The sequence below is a fragment of the Macrobrachium nipponense genome, chromosome 39 (genome assembly GCF_015104395.2).
Source record: "Macrobrachium nipponense isolate FS-2020 chromosome 39, ASM1510439v2, whole genome shotgun sequence".
Lineage (NCBI taxonomy): Eukaryota > Metazoa > Arthropoda > Malacostraca > Decapoda > Palaemonidae > Macrobrachium > Macrobrachium nipponense.
In genome coordinates this window covers 10,545,712-10,569,942 of record NC_061099.1, presented here as the reverse complement: position 1 = coordinate 10,569,942, position 24,231 = coordinate 10,545,712, and the positions used below count along the sequence as shown (strand labels likewise).

Genomic DNA, 24,231 nt, shown 5'->3' with positions numbered 1-24,231 from the left:
GAAGTCAAAGTCTTCCACTCTTCTGCATTTAAACCCTCGCATTCCTTACAAGTGTTAATAGCAGAACACTGAACCCCCCTACATTTACGGCATACAGTGTGAGGATCAACCGAAGCTTTCGGTATCCTCACCCTGCAGCCTACATTCACACACATTCTCACACTCACATTAGAATCAGACATACTGAGAAAAATCCAAAAGAGTTATTCCAAAAAACAGTCCACAGTAGCGAATGCCAAAACACGATCCAAATACGTCACCAAAAAGCCCCGAAAAAACGGTTGATCAAAAAAAAATTTGGGGTTTTTTTTTGGGAACAAAAAAAAAAAAAAAAAAAGAATCTAATCAGGAGGGTAATAACGCAACAATGTTGGATACCACCGGCGACAGAGAAAATATGATAGAAAACGGGGATGGTTTCCTAGTCCTGCCGCCCAGGGCAGGCCGGTAGATCACCTGACCTACCTGTAGCGAGTGGCGCGAAATTTGAATTTCTGTCGGGGACGACGGAGTCTTAGCTATGTATATATCTGACAGGTAAGTTGATTGTATGAAAACTTATTTTATGCCAGGTGATAGAGTAGCTATTTACGACTATTTAGGTCTTTCCATTATCTCATACAATATCTGCACTCTGTAACATATATTTACTCTTTTTGCACCTACTATATTCCATCTCTGTAAAAATATCAAACTTGGGTATAAATGTTAATTCATGGCTACATTTCACCCTTTCTGAGCCCCACAAGTTACGTGTATTATGAAAGTCACAGACTACAACTTCAAATTGCACTCCAGTTACAGCAAAACTATGTTGATAGTTCATTAGGTTAAGAAGAGATCTAAGACATTCTTGCAACCTCAGCTTTGTGATCATCATCATATTTTAGAGTGCCCAATCCATGCATCAAAATGATGAGTGTTGATGTTAGTTAGTTTTAGGTCTTCATCTGTGAAAAGAGGGGGTGCTTGATGGTTATATAATGCAAAAAAACTTGCACAAGTTTTTTCCAGCATTAAAACTTACTTCAATTCACAAAAGTTATTTTTAAATGCTAGAGGTTATTATACTATTTCTCTTGAATCTTATTCAACTAATAATATTAGGCAGTTGGTACTGCTGCATGAAAATCTCTCTTAAGGAAATTTCCAATTTGAAAAGGGTAAAAAGAAAGCTTAAAAATGTTTCTTTGGTTTAGTCTAATAAGGTACTCCTTCACCATATCTATTTCATATAACTACTTCAGGAAGGGAAGGGTGTATAAGTTCTGCACATGATGATCACTTCAAAAAAAAGGTTAGTACCTTCAAATGGGGATTCATGTATGAATTAAATACATAATATCCACTTAGCATTCTTGTATATCAAGCTTTTTTGGGTTAACAATCTGGCAGAAGGATTTCACACTGTATGGTAATGTGAAAGGCATTCATTTAGGTGGGAAGTTAGTAGGCATGATGCCATTACCAGACATGGCAATGAAACAAATGCTCATAATTCAAGAATGCCACATTTATATTGCTTAGAGCAGGGGATTTTGGGGGATCTGACCCACCCAAAATACCTCTTAGTTTACTAGAGCCGAGGCTCTAAGTCATACAGCAGCGAGTCTCTATGTCTCATACTGGAGAAAATTTTGTTGTATCAACATCTCTGAGTCTTTCTAGCAACCAATGACGTATTAGTGTCCTAGGGGACCAGATAGAAGGAGGAGGAGTTACAAAAACATCCTGGGGCTGTCAGGATGTTTATGCTTGTTCCTGTCCAAGTATGTTTGGAATCTCCATTATAAATGCACAGTCATTCTATGTGAAATGTAATAGAATAAATCCAAATGGGGAATGATGGTCAGTGTTAGATGATGATATCCACATGTTAGCTGATTTTGAATTAGGTGAATAGTGTAAAGTTATACCCTGAGAAACTCTCTCAGAATGTGAAAATAATAATCCAGATTAATTTATTTAAGAACATCATTGCTTGTGTTTTCTGGGTGTTATGTTTAAGTCATTATGTAATGAATCACAACTCAATACTGGGATCTACAGGTGCAATCTGTTTGATTCATATCACTACTCAATTATCTGGCGAGTGTTGAACTGGTAATTAAAATGATATTGTTATTGTACAATAAAGTTTCATACATACTTACCTGGCAGATATATACTTAGCTATAGACTCGTCGTCCCCGACAGAAATTCAAATTTCGCGGCACACACTACAGGTAGGTCAGGTGATCCCGCCGCCTGCCGCTGGGTGGCAGGAATAGGAACTATTACCGTTTTAAGCCAGATTTTTCTCTTCCACCTGTCTCCTAAGGGGAGGTTGGGTGGGCCATACGATCGTATATATCTGCCAGGTAAGTATGTATGAAACTTTATTGTACAATAACAATATCATTTTCATACATTCAACTTCCCTGTCAGATATATACTTAGCTGATTGGCACCTTTGGCGGAGGGCAAGAGACAGCTAATTACTGACCTAATAGGTAAACAACATATGTTGTAGGTAATACAAGTTAATTAATAATAACAATAGTTCCTACCTGTTTAGGCGGAAGATTTCTTAGCTGCTGAGAAGTCTGCTTCGCCTCAAAAGCTTCAGCGAGGGGGTGTGCCCTATGGCTGAGAACTCTTGAAAAGGACTGTCAATGGGGTCTTATCCACTTACTCAACAGAACCTAATGGCAATTGTCACTGGAGTCTTATTCACTTACATGCATATACCTATGCCTCTTGGCATATAAAGGAGTAAAATACTGATCCCGATCACCCGATCCTAACCGTGGATTAGTAAATATGATTGAAAGGCGTTATCCCCACACACCTTTCAAACAACCTAAAAAACTCAACACCAATAATTTTAAAATCACAATATGACAATTGTCCAAAATTGCATTTTTCCTAACTATACAAACCTGAGGTCCTTTTACAATAGGAAGGTACTAGCGGCAGCTGGATAGGTCGTAAGCTTTCGAACAAGGGGTTCGGTAGTTTAACTGCTTGTCCGCCAGGCGCGCGCATTCGCGCGACTGGTAGGTAAACAAATCACTTTTGCTTTTGGCCCAAGCAAAACAAACTGCAGAGTGAGGGGTGGCATGAGGTGGGGCTATGTGTAAAAGGACCTCAGGTTTTTGTATAGTTAGGAAAAATGCAATTTTGGACAAATTGTCATTTGTTCCGACACGGCATACAAACCTTCGGTCCTTGTACAATAGGAAGACTCACTTCTTGGTGGGAGGAATCTGAGTCTTTTGTGAACAGACTGGTGTTCGCCAACCTTGGAATGCCTCCCTGGTCGTAAGAGCGAGGGAGGGATCCAAGCCTCTGTCCGATTGATCGGGGTGTGCACCGCAGGATCAATGGTCAGACCTCTGGACCAAGTACTAAGAGAGAGGCAAGCGTATCTCTTCGTACCAGCAAACAAGAACAAGTTCCTATTTGCAAGAGGCAAACATAACGTTATGGTTTGTCTCTTGTTGGCATCCACTTCCCCCCCTTGTAGGAGGAAGTTGGTGGATATCGCTTCCCCCATCCCAGTGAAAAGGGATTCAGGAGGGCTCCTGTCGAGTAGCTCACGGCAATCTCGTCTTATCCAGCAAGGTGATGACCGATCACCCTTAACCCCACAGGTAGAGGGGTAGAAAAAGATAGGAAGAGAAGCCAGTCACCTCTCTACTTCACTTATCTATTCTTACCAGTCACACCAGGACTTGATGCTGTTCAGCCTGCTAGGGTCTGGGTTAGCTAGACAACGTGTTGAGCAGCCACCACGGGTCCTAAGGAAAACGATCCAAGGACCTGTGGGCAATATCCAAAGGTAGAAGGAGGTGCCAGTGGTCTGGTTGTACCAGACCCCTGCCTTCAGTACCTGCGCCACGGAGAAGTTCTTGTGTAACTCGAGGGATGTACTTCTAGGTCATCTTGGTGCTGACGAAGAGTCTTCAAACACTCAGCCTGGGTATGTCGAGTTTCTTCAGAAAGCGCGGTCGCGCTTTCACAGGGGGTACAAAGCAGCATCTCCTTCGCATCGAAGGCGGTGAAGTCCATTAGGGAGGGGATTGTGAAGGACTCTAACCGATCGTCAGGAACCGAAGGGGTCAGAGTCTTCGCTACGAATTCGGTACGAAATCGAGCGTCACGAATCCCCATCCCCTGGATGCTTGACTTCGCAGGAAAAGAAAATCATGCAATTACCTCAGAGCAAAAGAAAGGGAATGGTCGTATGACCTATCCCTCTTCTCGACTTCGGTGATGTCCTGTACCCATACTGGTCTATCCGTCTGCCGCGACGTTGTTGTTCCGGTAGTGGATAGGACACCGACATCAATGGTGGGTGTCGATGGTATGGTACTTGTGACAAGCCGTTAGACGAAGAAGAAAAGATTGTTATGGAACAAACCGAACTAAGTCCACAGCGAAGTTCGTAACAGACTTGGGCGCCTCTGACAGCTGCCTACTGACTGCGTTCGGTAGGAGGCAAGTTGTCCAAGCACCGAGCAAGTCCCGTGACCTTCGCCTTAAAAGGGTTATGCCAAGAGACTAAACAAATAATTTGTTCGTCACCGATGCCAGAAGGCAAGGTGATGACTCTCTTAAGGCATGTGCCCAACAGGCGAAAGTCAATTGCCTTCTAGAGACCGAGGTCCTTGATGGCAAGATATCTCATAGTATAGTGATTCTCGGGTAAGGAGAAACAAACACATGTGACGTTGAAAAGGGGACGAAGGGTGTTTACAGAAAAATGCAACTACGTCTCACAGCTGAAAAACCGAGAGGAAGGTTCTCAAGATTGTCTTTGAACCTGTGCTACAAAGACTGAGAAAAACGCTAACCGCTATTTGAGTTGCTGTCCGGTGAGGATCGTAGTTGCAATAAAAAGCGGAGCGCTTCCAGTAATGAAGACAGGAACTACTGCCTGAAGAACTGCTTCTCATGGGCTGAACATTTGGAAGTAGAGCTGTCAGGTCGGAGAGTAGGCGATGTCTTCTGACATATCTGTTAATTCGGGGCGAGCAATGAAATTGCACACCTACGAATACGAGATATTTTGAAGACAAACTCAGATGTCTGCAAAAATCATTCGCATTATCGCAGTGCGATGCAGCGGTTGACTAGTACAGACTTCTGTTACCGTGCGGTAACAGAAAGATGAAAGAGTCCAAGAAGATATCTCCTGTTGAACAAAATTCTTTCCGCAATGTCGAAGGCGATGGGAAATTCGTAAGCGTCACCAGCAGTAGATGGTCCTTCATTATTGCGAGAATCCCCGTTAATCAGAGACCTAAGTCCATGATTGTTGGGCAGAGATACGGTTCGGTAGTCAATCCAACAAGAGAGAGAGACGTAAACCAGACCGTGCATCTCCGAGACCTAGCTGATACTGAGCCGCTATCAGGCAGTTCAATACGCAGTAGCTCTCGGTGACTCGTCATCCTGAGTTGCAGGTAATCCATTATTCCACGAAGGAATGCGTTCGGCTAGAAACCAATCGAGCATAAAGAATACGCTCGAGCAATTATATTTAACCGAAACGGATTTCGGTAAATACAAAAGCTGATTTGGTGTTGTCATGACAATACCCAACAAGTATCTAAAATCGAAACTGATAACTGCTGGGAGTTGCAGGCAAACCCCGAGTTGCAGTTCAATTAAGATACAATTCGTCTCGGTCACAAACCGTTTAGAGTTAACTACGGTATGCGCCTACCCCACGGACAATTCAACTGTTAAAGAATCATGTCGCGAGGGTAATATACGTAGTATATTTTGTAGGTTCTGTACCACGACCTCCATCCTAAAAGATCTTTTCCCCTCGAGGAATGAGAATAAGGATTGGAGATCGACCCGCCTTCGTTCGCTTAGTCAAAAGAGAGTGAAGGAGAAGTCTGTTCCAAAGGAAAGCTTCAATGGTGAACAGAATACCGAAGACGATAGTTCAAGCCAAAACTGGAAGTTCCCGTCCGTTCTTCTCTATTCCAGGTTTAAGCGCCTACTGTGAGATACTCTTCTTTCAGCAGCAGTCTTCTTCCAAATGCTAGAAAATTACAGGAATTCGAGCATAAGCGAGGTTCCCGATTATCGTGTAACAATTATCGGGGATTCTCGCTCACTTTGGACCGTGGTCTCGCCTAAGTGTTTGGAGATCGTAAAAAAACTCGAACACTCTTGAGTGCGCTAGAAATTCCGTAGAATTCTAAGCACTCTGCGAAACCCCCCACCGAATTCGTCAAACGATATCGGCTGGTGGTCCTCTCGATTCCCGTAGAAATCGAGAAAGGGGCAGGATCCCTCCTCAATGACCGGGGCTTACGTCAGGTAGGACCCAAAGAAGTCCCCCCGTAGCGCAGCCCCTAACGTGGGATCTTACAGAGAAATCTCTGTAGGATCCCTCCCCTTTCCCTCGTAGCCGTAAGGAGAGAGGGAATGGGGGAGGAATTGGATACTGGCTCGCCTTCCAGCGGAACTAGCAGTTGGCGGAGAAGAAAAGAGCAGCCATCGCCTTACGGCGATGGCCTCTCAGAGCCTGGGGAAAACGTATCGTCAGGAGAAAACAAGTTTTCCCGAGGAGGGTTACGAACTCATACTGTAGGTAAGTGTCTGCCGCCACTGTGAACGTCGTCTGGGTGGGGCTGATCGACACCTGACAGGAGAGAGCCGATAACCGTGCTCCGACTCATTCCAGTCCTCGTCGAGGTCGAAACCTCAGGAGGACCGAAGGGGTATTTAAAATACGGGTGTCCGAAGACACGTAGAAACGCCTCTGTCGCAGTAGAGGAGGTGAAGTAGCTTGTTCGACCGGCCAGAAACTGAGAGAGCCTTCTTGTCCGGAGACGAGAGACTACCTGGTTCAACACAGTCGGCAAGCTCCGATCGCGGCAGACCCACCGTCGATTTGGGTTCCCTCTCGGGCCCCAAAACGACTGAGCCGAGACGTGGCTCTGCTGTGGAAGCGGCGATCCTTCCCCGAGGTCATTGTGCTGACGAATCAGCGCCGTAACCTCGGCAAAGTTCCTCTGGATCTCGGAAGTTCACAGCATCTTGCAGAGTGGGACCGTTTAAGCCCTTTCGAACAAGAGCATATTCCGAGGAACCTTCCTCCTAAGAAGGGGGAAACAGCGACAGCCCTCTCGGTCTTCCCCATCCACTTGCGCATACGTCCTGGCCGGTCCAAGAACCGTGCCTGGCACGTAGGGCGTCGTGGTGGGATCATGAGGGGCGCACCCCTCACGATCACTCCTCAATACCTCGCTCCTCCCGGTGTAACCCGAGGAGGTTGAAGGTAGGGAGAGGCAGACCTGACGCTCCTCGTTGTCGCTGGCAGAACCAGCAGGCTTGGAGGGCTGCAGGCGATCGTCAACCCGCGGTGGCGATCGAAGCTTGCAGGCCTGGTCGAAACCGTCTCGCTGTGGAGAAACGGCTGGACTGAGCACAGCGGCCCCGATCCGAGTGTCAGAAGAGCTGGTGCTGGTTGCCGTACCCGGTCGCTTTCTGTGAGAGCGACGGTCAGGCGACCTGCAGGCTTCCATGTCACAGTGAGACCGGTGCTTGTCCCAACACCGGCACGTCACGTCGCTGGTTCCAGCGTGGGCTGGCACCGGCGAAGGACGGGAGGACCTCTTCCCAGCCTCAGCCCGTGGTCGGTCGTGGACCGTCACGTCCCCGGGTAGCCAGCTGTTCGCGCGAGAGTGAGAGCTGGTCTGGTGAGAGTCGCATGAGCGGCTGTCACCAGTCTTCCGCCCCGTGCCGTGAACCTGACGCTGAGGCGGACTCAGAGGTCTGGTTCCTGGCTGCACGGTCGCTGGTAGACGACCGTCACTCGGTACCTCCCGCGAACGAGAGGGCCGAGACGGACCCTGATGCAGTGGCAGAACCACTGACACCAGGCGAGGAAGTACCGGTTGTTAGCCGGTACCCCTCTGGTCCCCGTAGTCTTCTTCCTTGCGGAAGAAGAGACGGGCCCCGCTCCCGAAGGAGCAGGAGGACCAGCGGAAGGAAACACCCTCCCCCCAGTCCCACCGAGGTGAGACGGGTCCGAGAAGCTCCCGAGGGAGAACTTCTTAGGTTGGGAGGAGGGAGGAGGCAAACCTTCTTCTTCCTCGGCTGTGAAGCCTTAGAAGTCGAAGGGGAAGAGGGCGGCGGCAGCCGACGACCGATGAAGAAGATGAAGACGACGACGACGACACCTTCCTCCTCTTCTTCGTCAGCTTCCTCAGGACAAGACGTAAGATCTGCTATCCAGGCGGAGACCGGGGCTGCTGTAGCCGAAGCCACAGGGCCCGGACGCACCTGTACAGACAGACAAAGTCTGGGGTAGTACCACGAACCGGGACGACATCAGCAGGTATGGGCATATCAGGAACAGCAGGCACAGCCCACAGCATCGGTAGGACAGCCAGCGCAGCAACGGCAGGGGACAGCCAGCGCAGGCAACGGCAGGGACAGCCAGCGCAGCAACTGCATGGACAGTCAACCCAGAATAACGGCAGGTACGGCAGGTAGCCACCGGAAACACAGGAAGTGGAGCAGCAGCCAGCAACATCCTGGTAACCGGCGGCAGGTCCAGGGGCGAGCTCTAGGGCAGCGGAAGTGTGGTCGCTGCAGCGCGGCAACCACGAGCGGCGGCGGCACGCCCCCCTCTCGGTCACGGCGAACGGCACTTCACAGCGGCTGTAGGCAAGACTGTTACCACGTTGAGGCGAGTACACCAGGTGAGGAGGGACGTCGTCACCTGGTTGCTTGGTCACCACTCCATGGGTGACCGCAGTAGCCCAGACATAGAACCGCGAGCCCCTGGACACTAGCACGCCCTGCAAATGGAAGGACGCCCATACCTCACCAAGGTCCACCCTCGTGGGGCAGTAGCACCTGCGGAAATAAAACAGTAGTAGCGATTAGGTGGGGTGGGGGGGAAGTCCCTCGCGCGGGGGGGTGAGCATCTCCCAACGAGTGGAACAAGACCCCTAATACAATTGTACATCGGCACCGAGCGCCCTCCCCCGCGCTCGACGGATCGGGCGAGGAGAAGAACGCCGATAACCTCCCCCCCCCCCCAAGGGGGGAAGGGCCATCTGTGGGAGCGTGAGCGGGTGGGGGTTCTCGTTCCCCACCCCGCACAGTACCCATGTACCCAACAACAATATAAGAAGCCCGAGAGCAATCGTGCCATCGGCCCGAATGCAAGGGCATAAGGATCAATTTCCCTGACTGAGCGGAACTTGAACCAAATAAATATTGATGCAATCAATAATAAGGAATAAAATGAAAATGCATCTTGCATTACGATTCACTTCACAATGAATAAGGGCTCGGATCGAGCGCATTTGCGCCCTCGGTACCGAGCGCAAGGGTAAAAGGATCCAATTCCTTACCTTTATGGATCAAGGTTTATGGAAACCTTGATCCATAATGAATTGATGCAATCAAAAAATATATGAAAATGAAAAGAATACTGCGCTTGCGATTTCACTTCATACAAATAAAAAGGGGAAGGATCAATTCCCGGAAATAGCGGAAACATTGATCCCAGTAAACAATGCAATCTCAATAAAAAATGAAAATGAAAAAAGAACTGCACTTGCGATTTCACTTCATTCAAATGGAAAAACCGGGGAAAGGATCAATTTCCGGGTAAGCTCGGAAACTGATCAAAAATGAGTATTGCTACAATCAAAATAATATATGAAAATGAAAAAGAATACTGTACTTGCGATTCCACTTCCATACTGAATAAGTTTTTCCAACCCAAATATACGCTCGGAGCGAGCGCTCCCGCCCTCGGCACCGAGCATACACAATACGAGGATCATTTCTGGGAAAATGAATTCCCGCACTTACGCCCTTCAGTCCCGGCACTCGGGTAATCGGAGGGCGTGGTGAAACCAAGATCCTTTAATTCACAATTGAATTCAATGGGAATAAATATGAAATGATTGTACTTACAATTCAGTTTCACTAGATAAATAGAAAAAGAAAAACACAATCATGCGAAAGCAAAGCGACGACGATGAAGCGGGCAAGAGAGCGATGATACACGTCCACACGCCAGCAGGCCGAAAGGAAAGCAAAAGTGATTTGTTTACCTACCAGTCGCGCAAGCGCGCGCCTGTCGGAACAAAGCAGTTAACTACCGAACCCCTTGTTCGAAAGCTTACGACCTATCCAGCTGCCGCTAGTACCTTCCTATTGTAAAAGGACCGAAGGTTTGTATGCCGTGTCGGAACAAATATAAAATATAAGGACAAAAATTAATATTAAGGATCAGTCTTCTCTCCTTTCCCCAGCACTGTATCCGCTGATACATAAGGTCCTAGAGAAAAGCATTTCTCATATGTCACTCTCACATCTTTCAAGTAATGTGAGGCGAACACTGAGTTACATCTCCAATACGTGGCCGCTAAGATGTTCTTCATTGACATGTTCTTGTGAACGACAATGATGTAGCGACTGCACGTACTATTCGTGTGCTTTTTACCCTTAAGGCCTTATATGCCTCACTATCACAGCTCCATGTGGGCTTCCGTTATGATGTTCCTAACAAAAAAATGCTAAGGCATTCTTTGGACAAATAGCTGCTTCTAGGGTCTTTAACTGCACACCATAAACTCTGATTGCAACCCTGCAACTGCTTCTTCTTCTGCAGGTAAAATTTCAAAGTTCTCACAGGACATAACGTTCTTTCCATTTCATTCCCAACTAATTGAGAAAGGACTTTTACTTCAAAAGTCCTAGGCCAAGGTTCTCGATGGGGTTTTCATTTTTTGCTAGAAATAAAGGTTTAAAGGACAATACAGCCGAATCCTTCTTAAAACCCACTCTAGAGTCAAGCGCTTGCAGCTCACTCACTCTTTTCACAGTGGCGAGAGCTATTAAGAAAATGCATTTTCTAGTCAAGTCCCGGAAAGTAGCTTTATCGGGAGGTTCAAATCTCTCCGACATAAGGTATTTGAGAACCACATCCAGATTCCAACTAGGGGCGAGAGAAGTTATTAATTTTTTAGTTTCAAATGATCTAAGCAAATCATGCAGATCTTTGTTATTCTCTATGTTCAGGCCCCTATTCCTGAACACAGCTGATAAACATGCTCTTATAACCTTAATGGTTGACACTGCCAAATGAGATTCTTCTCGTAAAAAACAAAAGAAAATCAGCAATTTCGGTCACAGAGGTATCGGAGGAGGACAGCTTCTTCGCCTTACACCATCTACGGAAAACTTCCCACTTCGATTGGTATATCCGCATGGTTGAGGACCTCCTTGCTCCAGCAATTGCTTTTGCCGCTTCGCGAGAAAAGCCTCTCGCTCTGACCAATCTTTCGATAGTCGAAAGGCAGTCAGAGCGAGAGCGTGGATATTTTTGTGATACCTCTAAAAGTAAAAGGGGTTGTCTGAGCAGATCTGTCCTTTCGGGAAGAGATCTGGGGAAGTCCACTATCCATTCCTGTACCTCTGTGAACCATTCTCTTGCAGGCCAATAAGGAGCGATCAATGTCATCCTCATTCCCTCCGAGGACACGAACTTTCTCATTACTTCCCCAGCATCTTGAATGGGGGAAAAACACATACGAGTCTATGCCCTCCCAATCCATGAGCATGGCATCTATGGATAGGGCTCTGGGATCGTCCCCCACCAGCGAGCAAAAGTTCTCCATCCTCCTGGATAGGAATGTTGCAAACAGGTCCACTTGCGGCTTCCCCCAAAGAGACCATAGTTGCTGGCAGACTTGTGAATGAAGGGTCCACTCTGTTGGAAGGACCTGGTTTTTCCTGCTCAATCTGTCTGCTCTTATATTCTTCCCTCCTTGAACGAACCTCGTCAGGAGTCGAATCCCTCTTTCTTCTGGTCCATATCAACAGATCCCTTGCTAGTTGGTAAAGGGAGAAAGAGTGTGTCCCCCCTTGTTTTCTTATATAAGCCAGAGCCGTGGTGTTGTCCGAGTTGACTTGGACCACCACGCCTCTGACTTCGTTCTCGAAAAACTGCAGTGCTAAGATGCACTGCTAGAGTTCCTTTGCATTTATGTGCCAGGCCTTCTGTTCTTCTGTCCAACTGCCTGACACTTCCTTCGACCCTAGTGTTGCTCCCCACCCCGTGTCCGAAGCGTCTGAGAATAACACTAGGTGAGGGTTCTGAAGGGCCAAGGACACTCCTTCGTTTCTTGTCAGTGGTCCTAACCACCATCGGTAAGTGATTTTTGATAGCTCTCCTATAGGAAAGGTATCCAAAAGATCTCCTTTTCTTCTGTTCCAACTACTATTCTGAGATGGAACTGCAAGGGTCTCAGATTCAGTCTCCCTAGAGAGATGAACTGCTCCAGCGAGGAAAGCGTGCCCAGAAGACTGAGCCATTCCCTCGCTGAGCTTCGTTCTTTCTCTAGGAAGACCGAGATTTCTCCCAACCCTTTCGAGATTCTTTCTTTTTGGGAATGGATACGCTCAAAACCCCGAGAAATCCATCCGAATCCCCAGATAGACGATAGTCTGACTGGGGTTGTGTGAGACTTCTCGAGGTTTACGAGCAATCCGAGAGATCTGGTCAATTGAAGAGCTATCTCCAAGTCCTCAAAGCACTTTTGTCTTGTCTGCGCTCTTATAAGCAATCGTCTAGGTAAAGAGATATCCTCACCCCTTCAGATGTAGCCATCTTGCTACGTTTCTCATCAACGCTGTAAACACCTGAGGAGCCGTCGAGAGGCCGAAACACAAAGCCCTGAACTGATAAATCCTTCCTGCACCATGAATCGAAGATATTCTTCGACGAATGATGCAGGGGGACGTGAAAGTATGCATCTTGCAGGTCGAGGGAGACCATCCAATCTCCTGGACGGAGAGCGAGACAGAACCGAGTTGGATGTCTCCATGGAGAACTTTGTCTTCTCCACGAAGCGATTCAATGCACTCACGTCCAGGACAGGCCTCCACCCCCCCGAGGCTTTCGGCACCAAAAATAGGCGATTGTAAAAACCTCGGGATGTGCGGATCCTGTACTACCTCGATGGCCTCCTTCTCCAACATTTGCTGTACCAGTCCAAGAAGGATCTCTCTCTTTACAGGGTCTTTGTATCTCGCTGACAGCTCCCTCGGAGTCGTCGTCAATGGAGGTCTGTTCTTGAAGGGGATGAGGTATCCTTTCCTCAGCACTTGCAGGGACCAAGAGTCTGCTTTCATTGAAGCCCATGCTTCCGAGAATCCCAGAAGTCTGGCCCCTACTGGTGATTGGAGGACTGGAATCTCATTTTGCGTTCTTCTTTGGAACTCTAATGGAAGATCTTCCTCTTTTCTCTCCTCCTCTCTTCCTTGGGGCTCGGCCTAGGCTTCTTATGCAGAATTGGTACCAGCAAATCCTGTGTTGCCTTCTCAGTAAGCGTATGGGAAATGTCCTTTACCAACTGAGAAGGAAACAAAAGCTGTTTAGACAGAGGGGCGTATAAAAGAGAAGCCCTCCCTGTACTGGAGAGACTGCTTTGGTAAGAAAAGAACCAAAGACAGCCCTCTTCTTTAATACTCCTGTCCCGAACAAGGATGCCAACTTCAGCCGATCCGTCCTGCACTGCCTTGTCCATGCATGCCAAAACACTATGCAAGACTTCTGGTTCCAAAAAACTGAGGGTCTTGAGTCTTGTTGGCCAAAGCCCCAAGGGACCAATCTAGGAAGTTAAAAACTTCCAAGACATGGAATATTCCCTTGAGGAGATGGTCCATTTCAGACATTGTCCAGCTTGTTTTGGCTGATGGAAGTGCATGCCTCCTTGCCGAATCCACCAAGGTCGAGAAGTCCGCTTCAGCAGATGAGGGAAGAGAAAGTCCCATAGATTCCCCTGTGCTATACCAAATCCCTCTCTTCCCTGATAGCCTGGAAGGGGGACAGGTAAACACAGTCTTACCCCCACCTCCTCCTTGGTTTTAAGCAATTCCCGACCGACTGCAAAGCCCTCTTCATTGAAATGGTCGGTTGCATCTTCAAGAAAGAGGAAGACTTCGCAGCCTCGTACTCGAAAATAAAGACCGAGGAGAAGGAGGGGCAGCAGGACTCAGAGATTCTCCAAATTCTTTTAACAAGAGGGCTGCTAGTATCTTATAATCAGAAAGACCTGCCCCCTTGTTTTCTTCAGAGTCCGAAACATCCTCTAATTCCGGTTGAGTTTTATTCGGAGAAGAGTGTGCGACCGGAGGACTCCTCTCTCGGGAATGCACAGGGCTTGCAGCAACACCGGCTGCAACCTGACAAGGGCTACGGTCGCTTGTGCGACATCTTGAGTCCCTGCCAGGAGAAGGCCGATGTTGTTCTTTTACCCTAAGGCCCTCCTGACAAGGACGACGGCCCGCCATGTGCGACAACTTTCGTCCTACCAGGAGAAGTCCTTAAATGTCGTTCCCTTTTTTCATGATCAATTCCTTCCCGACAGGGGCTACGATCACCTGTGCGACACCTAGAGGCCCTGTCAGGGGAAAATTGATCTTGAGAAAAATCCCAAAGAGGAGCCTCCAAGTCCGCTTCAAACTCCGATAACTCATCCAAATTGTATTCTGGATTGTACAAATCCTTGCGCCTGCTTTCAGGCGCTCTAGACGCTTTACGTCTTGTTTCAGCCGCTTCAGGCTTTGCAGGCGCCTTGCGCCTCCATTCGGACGCTTCAGGCTCTTCAGGCGCTTTGCGCCTCGTTTCAGGCGCCTCAGGCTCTTTAGGCGCTTTGCTTCTTCTTTCAGGTGCCTCAGGCTCCCTAGGCTCTTTGCTTTTCCTTTGAGGCGTTCTAGGCTCTCCAGGCCGCTCTATGTTTCATATCAGGCGCTCTAGGCTCTCCAGGAGTTAAATATTTCCTTTTAGCCACTTCAGGCTTTTTTCAGGCGCGTTGCGCCTCATTTCTTTTACTTGAAGAGCTTTACGCCTCATTTCAGGCGCTCCAGAACTCTTTTCTTTTCGCCACGACCAAAAGAGTTTCCAGGACCTTCAGTTACTTTGCGCCTCCCTTTCAGGCGCTTTCAGGCGCTTTCAGGCTCTTTGCGCTTCCTTTCAGGAGTTCGTCCGATTTCGGGAGTTCCAATTTTACTCCTCGATACGGACATCTCATGTGCTTTCTTTCTAGTAGGAAGTTCCCTATACACATCTTGTCGCCTTGACGGCGTTTTGCGCTTGACAGTAGCCTGACGTCTGGCTGGCGCCAGGCTTCTGGCAGGCGCCTCGTCCGAGCTCTCAGATAGTTCTAAAGGACGGGATCTTTTGATAGAGAGAAATCTATCCTTCCTTCTAGGCTGATCAGATTTAAGAACTCCTACTAGGGAAGATATCTGTTTCTGCATATCCTCTAACATCTTCGTAGCTGAGTCTCTCTTTCCAACCTCCGATGCAGGAGAAGAAGCTTCTGAATATACATTCTTCTTCCTCTTTTCCGGAGGATATTCTTCCGGAAATTCTTCAGGGCTTGAGTCGAATGAAGGAGACTTTCAAGTTCTCTTCGAAGGTCTCGACAATCTATCTGAACTCCATCCTTTTTTAGATGAGGAATCAGACGAAGAAGAAAAACACTGTTTCAGGACGTCTTTCCAAACGACTATCCTTGGCAGCCCGGGACGTAACTACAGGATCTGCCGAGGGGACGCCTGACCGGTGGGGATTCTCTGAAACCTCCCTGCGGCTTTCTTTCGACATTTCTTCTCCACTGGTCTTGGGAGCTTGAAAGAGGTCTAGGCCTGGGAGCGAGACAGAGCCGATCAGACGCACCCTCCACTTCACTGGGAACACTTTCACTGCACTTACCTTCCAGTTCTTTAATTTTTTGTTCCATATGTTTAAGCGAAGCTTTCAGACTCGCAATTTCAGATGTTGAGCTTGCCGAGTCCGATAATCGGGAAGGTAAAGCTGTATGGGAGGAAACAATAGGGTTATCAATAGGCAATAGTCCGCTAACTGGCTCGTTAGAGACCGACCTACTCACACTCTTGGAAGAGGCTTTTCTAGCCCTATCTCTCTCCAACTTTCTTAGGTAGGAATTAAGCAACTTCCATTCCTCCTCATTCAAATTCTTGCACTCATCACATGTATTCAACTGAGAGCATACATTCCCTCTACAATTTTTACAAGTGGTGTGAGGATCCACCGAAGCTTTCGGCAGTCTCACAAAACAATTCTCATTCCCACACACTCTGAACGAAATCGACACGTCAGACATTATGAGAAATTCCAAAGCCAAATCCAAAAAAACAGTCCACAATAGCGTATGCCAAACCAAAGATCCAATACGTCACCAAATAGCAGTCCAAAAGATCAACGGCGTAATGAAATTCGAAATTCAAGTCAGGAGGAACTAGCAACGATGTTACTAGTACCGCGACAGAGAAAAATCTGGCTTAAAACGGTAATAGTTCCTATTCCTGCCACCCAGCGGCAGGCGGCGGGATCACCTGACCTACCTGTAGTGTGTGCCGCGAAATTTGAATTTCTGTCGGGGACGACGGAGTCTATAGCTAAGTATATATCTGACAGGGAAGTTGAATGTATGAAATTCACTGGTTTCTTAATTAAAATAAACGAAAATGTAATATAAATCTGTGCAGTCAAATGAATTAGTATACTGTAATACTTGTACTGTTAGGTAACCTAAAATATCATAAATTTATACACTGTAGGGGATATAAGTAGTTTTTTACCCTTTCTGAAGAGGAAAGAAATAGTTCTATAGACCACAAGGTGGTCCTTTGTTGAGGTATTATTCATTGCACTGCTACATACCTTGCACTCTTGAAGTTTCAACATCTCCTTCTTTAGTTTGTTGATTATGGAAGTATTTGGCTGATTAACTGTAGCATTGGACTGTAATAATGTTATTTCTTGCTCCTCTGCCTTCTTTTCTCTCATAGTCTGCATTGATCGGTTTCCATACAATCTTAACAATGAACCCCAGCTACTAATATGAGGATGCAACTTCTGTGAGAGAAACATTTGAGCGTTTAATATTACATTAGGAAATTTATAACTACGGCAAAAGAACAGAAACCATAAGTGAAATGACCATTAAAAGTTGAGATATATATTCATTAGTATTACACTAGGCTGCTTTAAGAAACATGTCAACTTCCTTACAAAATATGTTATTTTTCACCAAATATATGGTCACAAATGTTACAGCAAGTTCATTTACATGCAGGATTATTGTTTTAAACTATTTCTGAAACATTCTCATGCATTTGTAAGTTGTTCAAAATGCACTGAAGTTTAAACATGATTGATTTCAGTTGATTCATATAACAAGCAGACCATTTGTGTTTGTACAAAGCAAGCCAATGGAAAGGAAAACCAAATGACACTCTTTAGCCAAAATACAAAAAGAAGCAGAACAGGAATTCTGGGATTTAATTATGAAAGCAGCTGCAAACCTCACGTAAAGGAAGAAAGATTAAAGGACGGGAATAAAAAGAGGCAGAATTCAACAGTTTGGCAGGAGAGAGAAGTCACTGAATTTTATTAATTCAATTGAGTAAATGGGGAAAGTGGTACCCTAATAGGTTTTGACAGGTTACCTAATAGGAAAGGTTCTCAGCTGAGCTCAACAGGATAGCAAATTAAATAGTGAATACCACAGCCACAACCTCTCCTTAAACTAAAGAGGAAGACAATCGTACTGTACCAGGGCAGTGCTAGAAGGGTAGAGTTTCTTAATCATTAAACGTTCATTCAGTTTATATCAAATGACAATTAAGAATAGACACTGCACTGAATATAATTACACCAAATGACATAATTTAAAAGCATAATTAGCAATATGTTCCATCAGCAAAAAAATAGATTTCTCACCTATATGAAATCAGTTCTTATTCTAATTTACACATAGATCACATGTGGCTTACAGTGATGTTTACACTAAAAGCTAAAGTAAAACTGGTAATAACTCATGCAATAAAGAAGCCCATTGTTAAGCATGTAAGCTATTTCTGAAATGTGAAAAAGATAGATAATTTTTTATAACTGTACAAACCTGCAAGATTGCTTGGGATGCCCTTTGCTTTCCATCCTTTTTGTTTTTGCACTGAACCTGTACAGTGTGTTTCCCAACCGACATTACAAACTCGTTCTTCTGGTTTTTCTGTGTCACTAGCTTTGATTCGATATTAGCACCATTGAGACCAAAATTTCTTTGTAGGCAATTTAGCAATATTGAATATGGGGATAATTCACTTGTTTTGTTGCACAGTTCTGGAACTCTGGGGTCCTCTATTCGGATTTCATCAAAGAACTGTGGGTGGAAAGTTTCACATCAATGCGCTAAAGATTTTAGTAAATCGGCAAACCAGTCTGATATTTCTCAACATCTGGATAAATTACATAGACCTACATTACCATCTCAAAATATTCAGTCCCAAGTATTTATTTTGTTAATAAAATAACCTTAAAGCCAATCAAATATTCTAACACTTACAATAAACTTTGATTACAGCACTTCCAAGTTTATTTCTGTAACAAGACCACTAGTGCCAAATGATAAAAAAAATACAAAAACAGGACTCATACTTTATCTAAAATGGCAACGACCAGAAAGACTTCAATCTCTATGCTCCAGTTATAGCTTTATTAATCTACAAATACATCCAATTAATAAAACAAGTTTACTCTCCCACAATTCACAGGTATCCGAATCTACATGAATATGAAACACTATACAGTAGTATTGCTTAAAAACTTACAACTATCCCATATGGATAGAGGGAACACACCATTTATGTCTTCAAATTCTCAATATGTATAAATTAATACTGTATATGTAAATGTGAAATCTTAAAGCACAAAGCTTCTGATAAAATACCTAAAGTATACCGCCCCCACCAACTTACCTGTTGAAAAATAAACCTGCAAAATATTGAATGATCTTCATGAAAGTCATAAAAACTGTACAACTCGTATATCCAATTCTCATTGCACAAATTTGTATACATTTACATAAAACTCTCAGATTATCAATATGCATGGACAGTTTATTATACACATTGTTTCTCTTACTTTTTTTTTTATTTATAGTACTACTTACAAGCTAGATGTATCTCAGGGTGCTCTATATAAAAATCTCAAGGTTCAGCTAAGGATTTGTTTTCCTGATTAAGCAAACAAAATCTATTGAAACAACTGATAATATCCCAATTAACATGTGGCAAAATGGACAATCATACATATACATATTTAAGGGGACTGTTTCAGTAATAAACTTTGGCTTTTATTCAAAATAATCTTCAATTCAGAATTTTTTCAAACGAATAGAGATATGTCACCTAAATCCACTATCTAGTTATTGAAAGTTAACTTTCTAGATTTATATTTAGGGGGTCCTCGAGTTACGACGTTGATCCGTTCTTACGATGCGTCGTAACACGATTTTCAGCGTAAGTCGGAACATTGAAAAATACCACATGATTTAATGTAAATACCTATCAATAACAACGAGAGAACAATTCCTTACCTTTATTAGTTTGATTGGCTTGCACACTGGAGAGGAAGCTGCGGTGCTGGAGAGACTGGGGGAGGTTAGTGAAGAGAAAAAGAACCTCCAGAAGTTGCTGGAGATGCTGAGGCAGGTGATTCTTGAGGTGAGGCAGAACATACAATCTTTTCGCCTTCTCCTGTTTCACCATAAGGCTGACTGGGATACGCCGTTGATTTTGGTCTTCCAACCAAAGCACCAATAACCTTTCCATTTCAATTATTAGACCACTACGCTGCTTAGTTATCACTGTCGCTTTCATAGGAGCAGATCCTTTCACATGTTCAACGATGCGCTCTTTATCTTTGATAATGGTAGCAACGGTCGAACGGCTAAGGCCAAGCGAGCGGCCAATGTTTGTTGGCGTTTCTCCCTTCTCAGATCGCTTTATAATGTCCACTTTAATTTCCATGGTGATGGCCTTTCTTTTCTTCGATGCACTACCATCAGAAGAGTCCGCCTTGCGCTTGGGAGCCATAACAAAGAGCAAAAAGTTACAAAAACGATACAACACGAGGGAGAGAGAGGCAGTGTAAACAACCAAAATGGCGTATGGGCGAGGAATGAGCGTAGCGAAGCGACGCCGTCCTCTCCCCCACAAAGCGTATTCTTCCGCCGTGCGCCCGGAACTAGTTCCGCGTTTGTTTACGTTGCTTACGACGCTAAACCGCGTAAGACGGAACGACGCAAAAATATTATTTTTTATATTTTTATGGGGGCGCGTTCGTAACCACGAAACATCGTAAGTCGAGACCAGCGTAACCCGAGGACTTACTGTAATTTTGAGCCTATTATTTCTATCTCTGGTCAAGATTATGCATTATGTTAACTTCTTCAGTTAAATATTTCAAATTTTTGCAAGTTTCACAAGATCTCAGGACTTAATTTCTTGGATGTAAGAAATTTGGCCATTCAGCACGCAATGCTGCTGCAGCCCCAAGGCTTCCGTAGTGTCTTTTGTACTTTTTAAAGTACGTATACTAAACAATGCATATCACAAACGTAAACCCCCCGGGGACATTTTATCATAAACATTCTTCTTCATATTTTTCTTTATCACATTTGTACCCCAGTGATAAATTCCAAAAACCTCACAAACTCTTTAAATCTTTCTCTGGATATTATTACAGCTGCTATAGTAGATGTTATTAGTGAGTTAAGTACTAAGCAACAATGCAGTCATTCTTGTTAATATCTTACATTTGTGTTCTTATTACTTCTTATTACTTTACGTTTGTATTCTTACTACTTTTTAATACCTTACATTCATATTCAGACTACTACTAAGTACTATTAATAATACTGTACTACTATTACTACAACTACCACAACACAACAAATTCTACTACACATTAGTTTAACCGTGCCCAAAGTTTAATAGTATAAGGTATTTCCAAAATTTCCATCAAATTACCTCAAAAATGACAATTATACAGTACATGTTAAATTTACACCAAAATACGTAACAGATCAATGGGAAAAATTTCCTAAAAATTATGGAAAACTAATAGGAATATTGTATTACAATGGCCATCTTCTTCCTAGCTTAAACCCATTTTTATATGGGGTTGCCATTGTGAATGAGTCGTCTCCATCGCTTTCTGTCCTGTGCCTCGTTCTCATTTATATCTTTCAATACCATATCTTCCCCTACACAATCACGCCATCTCTTTCTTGGTCTTCCCTTCTTCCTTCTACCCCGCACTTCCATTTCCATCGTATGTCTTCCAACATGACGTTCCTCTCTTCGTAACAGGTGTCCACACCATTGAAGCCTTCCTGTATTTTCTTCGATATTTCAACTACCTTTGTCGATCCTTTTATATACTCATTTCTAATCCTATCTTCCCTTGTTACTCCCGACATCCATCTCAACATTCTCATTTCTGCTACATCAATCTTCTCCTGTTTTCCTCATAATTGCTGTTTCTATTCCATATAACATTGCTGGTCTGACCATCATCCCATGAAACTTTCCTTTCAATTTCAGAGGGACCTTCTTGTCACAGAGGTCCCCTGATGCAGACCTCCAATTATTCCATCCTGCCTGAATTCGGTGTCTCACCTCTTGGTCCATGCTTCCACTATCCTCTAATACAGACCCTAAGTACTTGAACTTCTGTACTTTCTTTATTTCTTCCCAACCCAATCTTATGCTACTTCCACCATCCTCAGTAATACTGGAACACATATTTGGTTTTGATCTGCTTATTCTCATTCCTCTCTCCTCAAGTGCTGCACCTCTCCAACCTCCCCTCCAACTCCTCCCTCCCCTCTGAACATAACACAATGTCATCCGCGTATAATATGCACCATGGCACTGCTTCTCTAACATCCCTGGTCATTACATCCATCACGATGTTGAAGATGAATGCGCTAAGTGCTGACCCCTGGTGTAATCCAACTCCTATCTCAAAAATCTATCCGTCTCTCCAACACTGCTCCTTACTCTAGTATACACATTCCTGTACATCTGAATAATTCTGACATACTTTTCCAGCACCATCTTCTCCCTCAAACAATTTCTCCATCAGCTGCCTTATGCATTTTCCATCCGTTATGCTGCTTCCCTTCATAAATCCTAACTGTTCCTTCCCTATTCTCACTTCCTCTCTCAGCCTGCTATCTATTATTCTTTCCAAAATCTTCAACGTGTGAGACATTAGCTTTATACCTCTATAATTACTGCATCCCTGGACATCACCTTTACCTTTAAATATAGGTATCAATATGCTTTCCCGCTATTCTTCTGGTATCTTTTCTTGTTCGAATATTTTTACCATCAGATCATATAAGATGTCTACCCCTTCCTCTCCTAAGCTTTCCAAACTTCGACTGGATTAAGTCAGGTCCTGTTGCCTTCCCATTCCTCATTCTTTTTAAGGCTCGTATCACTTCATCTTTAGATATACCCATTACCATTTTCCCATGTTTACTTGTCCACTCCTCTCTTACAAGTCTTTCATTTTCTTCATTTAGCAGTTGTTTGAAATACTCTTTCCATCTTTTCAGGATGTTTCTCCCTTTTTTTATAGACGTACCATTCCTTTCTTTCATTTGCTTAATATGGGTGATGTCCTTTGTTCTTTTACTTCTTACCTTTGACAGTTTGAGCATCTTACTCAACCCTTCCTTGGTTTCCAGTTCATTATTAACCTCTTCATATGCCCTTGCTTAGCTTGAGCTACCACCCTTTTTACTTCGTTTCTTTCTCTGTCCTCCTCCAGCTGTGACTCTTCAAAATCTCTCCTTTGCCTCCCTTTTACCCTTCACCACTTCCCCCCACCACCAGCTCTCCTTTTCCTCCCATATTATTCCAGATGTTTCCCCTAGTATCTCCTTTACATGTCTTCTAATCACTGATGCAGTATGCCTCCACCATTCTCCCACATCTTCAATTCCCAGATCAACCTCTCCCAGCACTCTTCTCCTCAACTCTCTCTTCTTATCATTATCCCTCCCTAACAATTTATACCACTTGATTTTCTTTACCCCATTCGTTTTCGTTTTCTCTTTTCATCTTTAAATCCATACAAAGGAGCCTATGTTGGGGGGCCCCGTGGTCACCTGGGATAACTACAATTCCTAACTTCCTCCAGCCTATATCTATTGTAAAGGAGGTAATCTATTTGTGTGCATCTTTTTGAAGAATGTGTACACTATTGCCATATCAAAGGACACGGCAAAGTCTACTATACTCTCTCCTGGGTTTCTCTCCCCAATCTCATGTCCTCCATGCACACATTCAATTACATCCTTTTCATTTCCGACATGTCCATGGAAACATTTTTATAAAAAGTTTTGTATATACTTACCCAGTAATTACATAGCTATAGTTTTCAGCCATATGTGGAAAACTATAGCTATGTAATTATACTGGGTAAGTCACTTACAGAAAAATGACTTTTTATAATAATAAAACAAATTTTGTATATAGTTACCTAGTAATTACATAGCTATAGTTTTCCATGTACAGTATAAAACTATAGCTAGCTATGTAATTACTGGGTAAGTCACTTATACAAAAATATAAATTACAAGGGCAAAGGGAGATGATCCTTATGGTTATGCATGATGTTTAAAGTTTATTTTTGCTCAGAAGAGAAAATGTGTAAATTCAAGCTGATTATGGACACCATATAAAAATAACAAATTTTTCCATCAATTTGTATTTTTCACAGCTAAAAATCCTGAGATTTTACCAATAGGCTAATCTTCCAGATGAAATTGGTGGATTCAATTCATCAAATAAAACACTTTCAGGATTCTAATTCCGTGCGTAGACTTAGTTCTAATGCATCATATCAAAATATAAAACAAGGAAATGTAAAAACAATGCACGACTGAAATGCCACAAATCCTTCAAGTCAGAAAAAAAGAGATGCCTGTTCTATTCTGTCAAAATGACAGAAATATAATATTTCTGTCACTTTGCAAGGTGAAACAAACTTGATATTGAAATAAAAATATATAGAACAGGATGACATGTTACTGATACTTGGTGTTGTTATGCCTTTCAGGTATAACGTAAAATTTACTACTAATAACAAAAGTGTCTTCCCTGACAGTGTCACTATGCATTAACTATACGTATAACTATATACTGTACTATTAACATAGAACATATAAAACCATCTGTATACACATTTTAACATTCTAGAAAACTATACTTGATCCTGCTTTTAACCAAAAGCGATTAAGATAAGAACAACAAAAAAAAATGATATTTTAATGATAAAATAAGGTTTCACATATACTTACCAAA

The 24,231-nt window shown here is 44.0% G+C and overlaps 1 pseudogene; it reads right to left on the bottom strand.

Moving 5' to 3' along the window:
• LOC135209952 (microprocessor complex subunit DGCR8-like) overlaps positions 1-24,231 on the bottom strand; it is a 59,853-nt pseudogene that overhangs the window by 13,659 nt on the left and 21,963 nt on the right.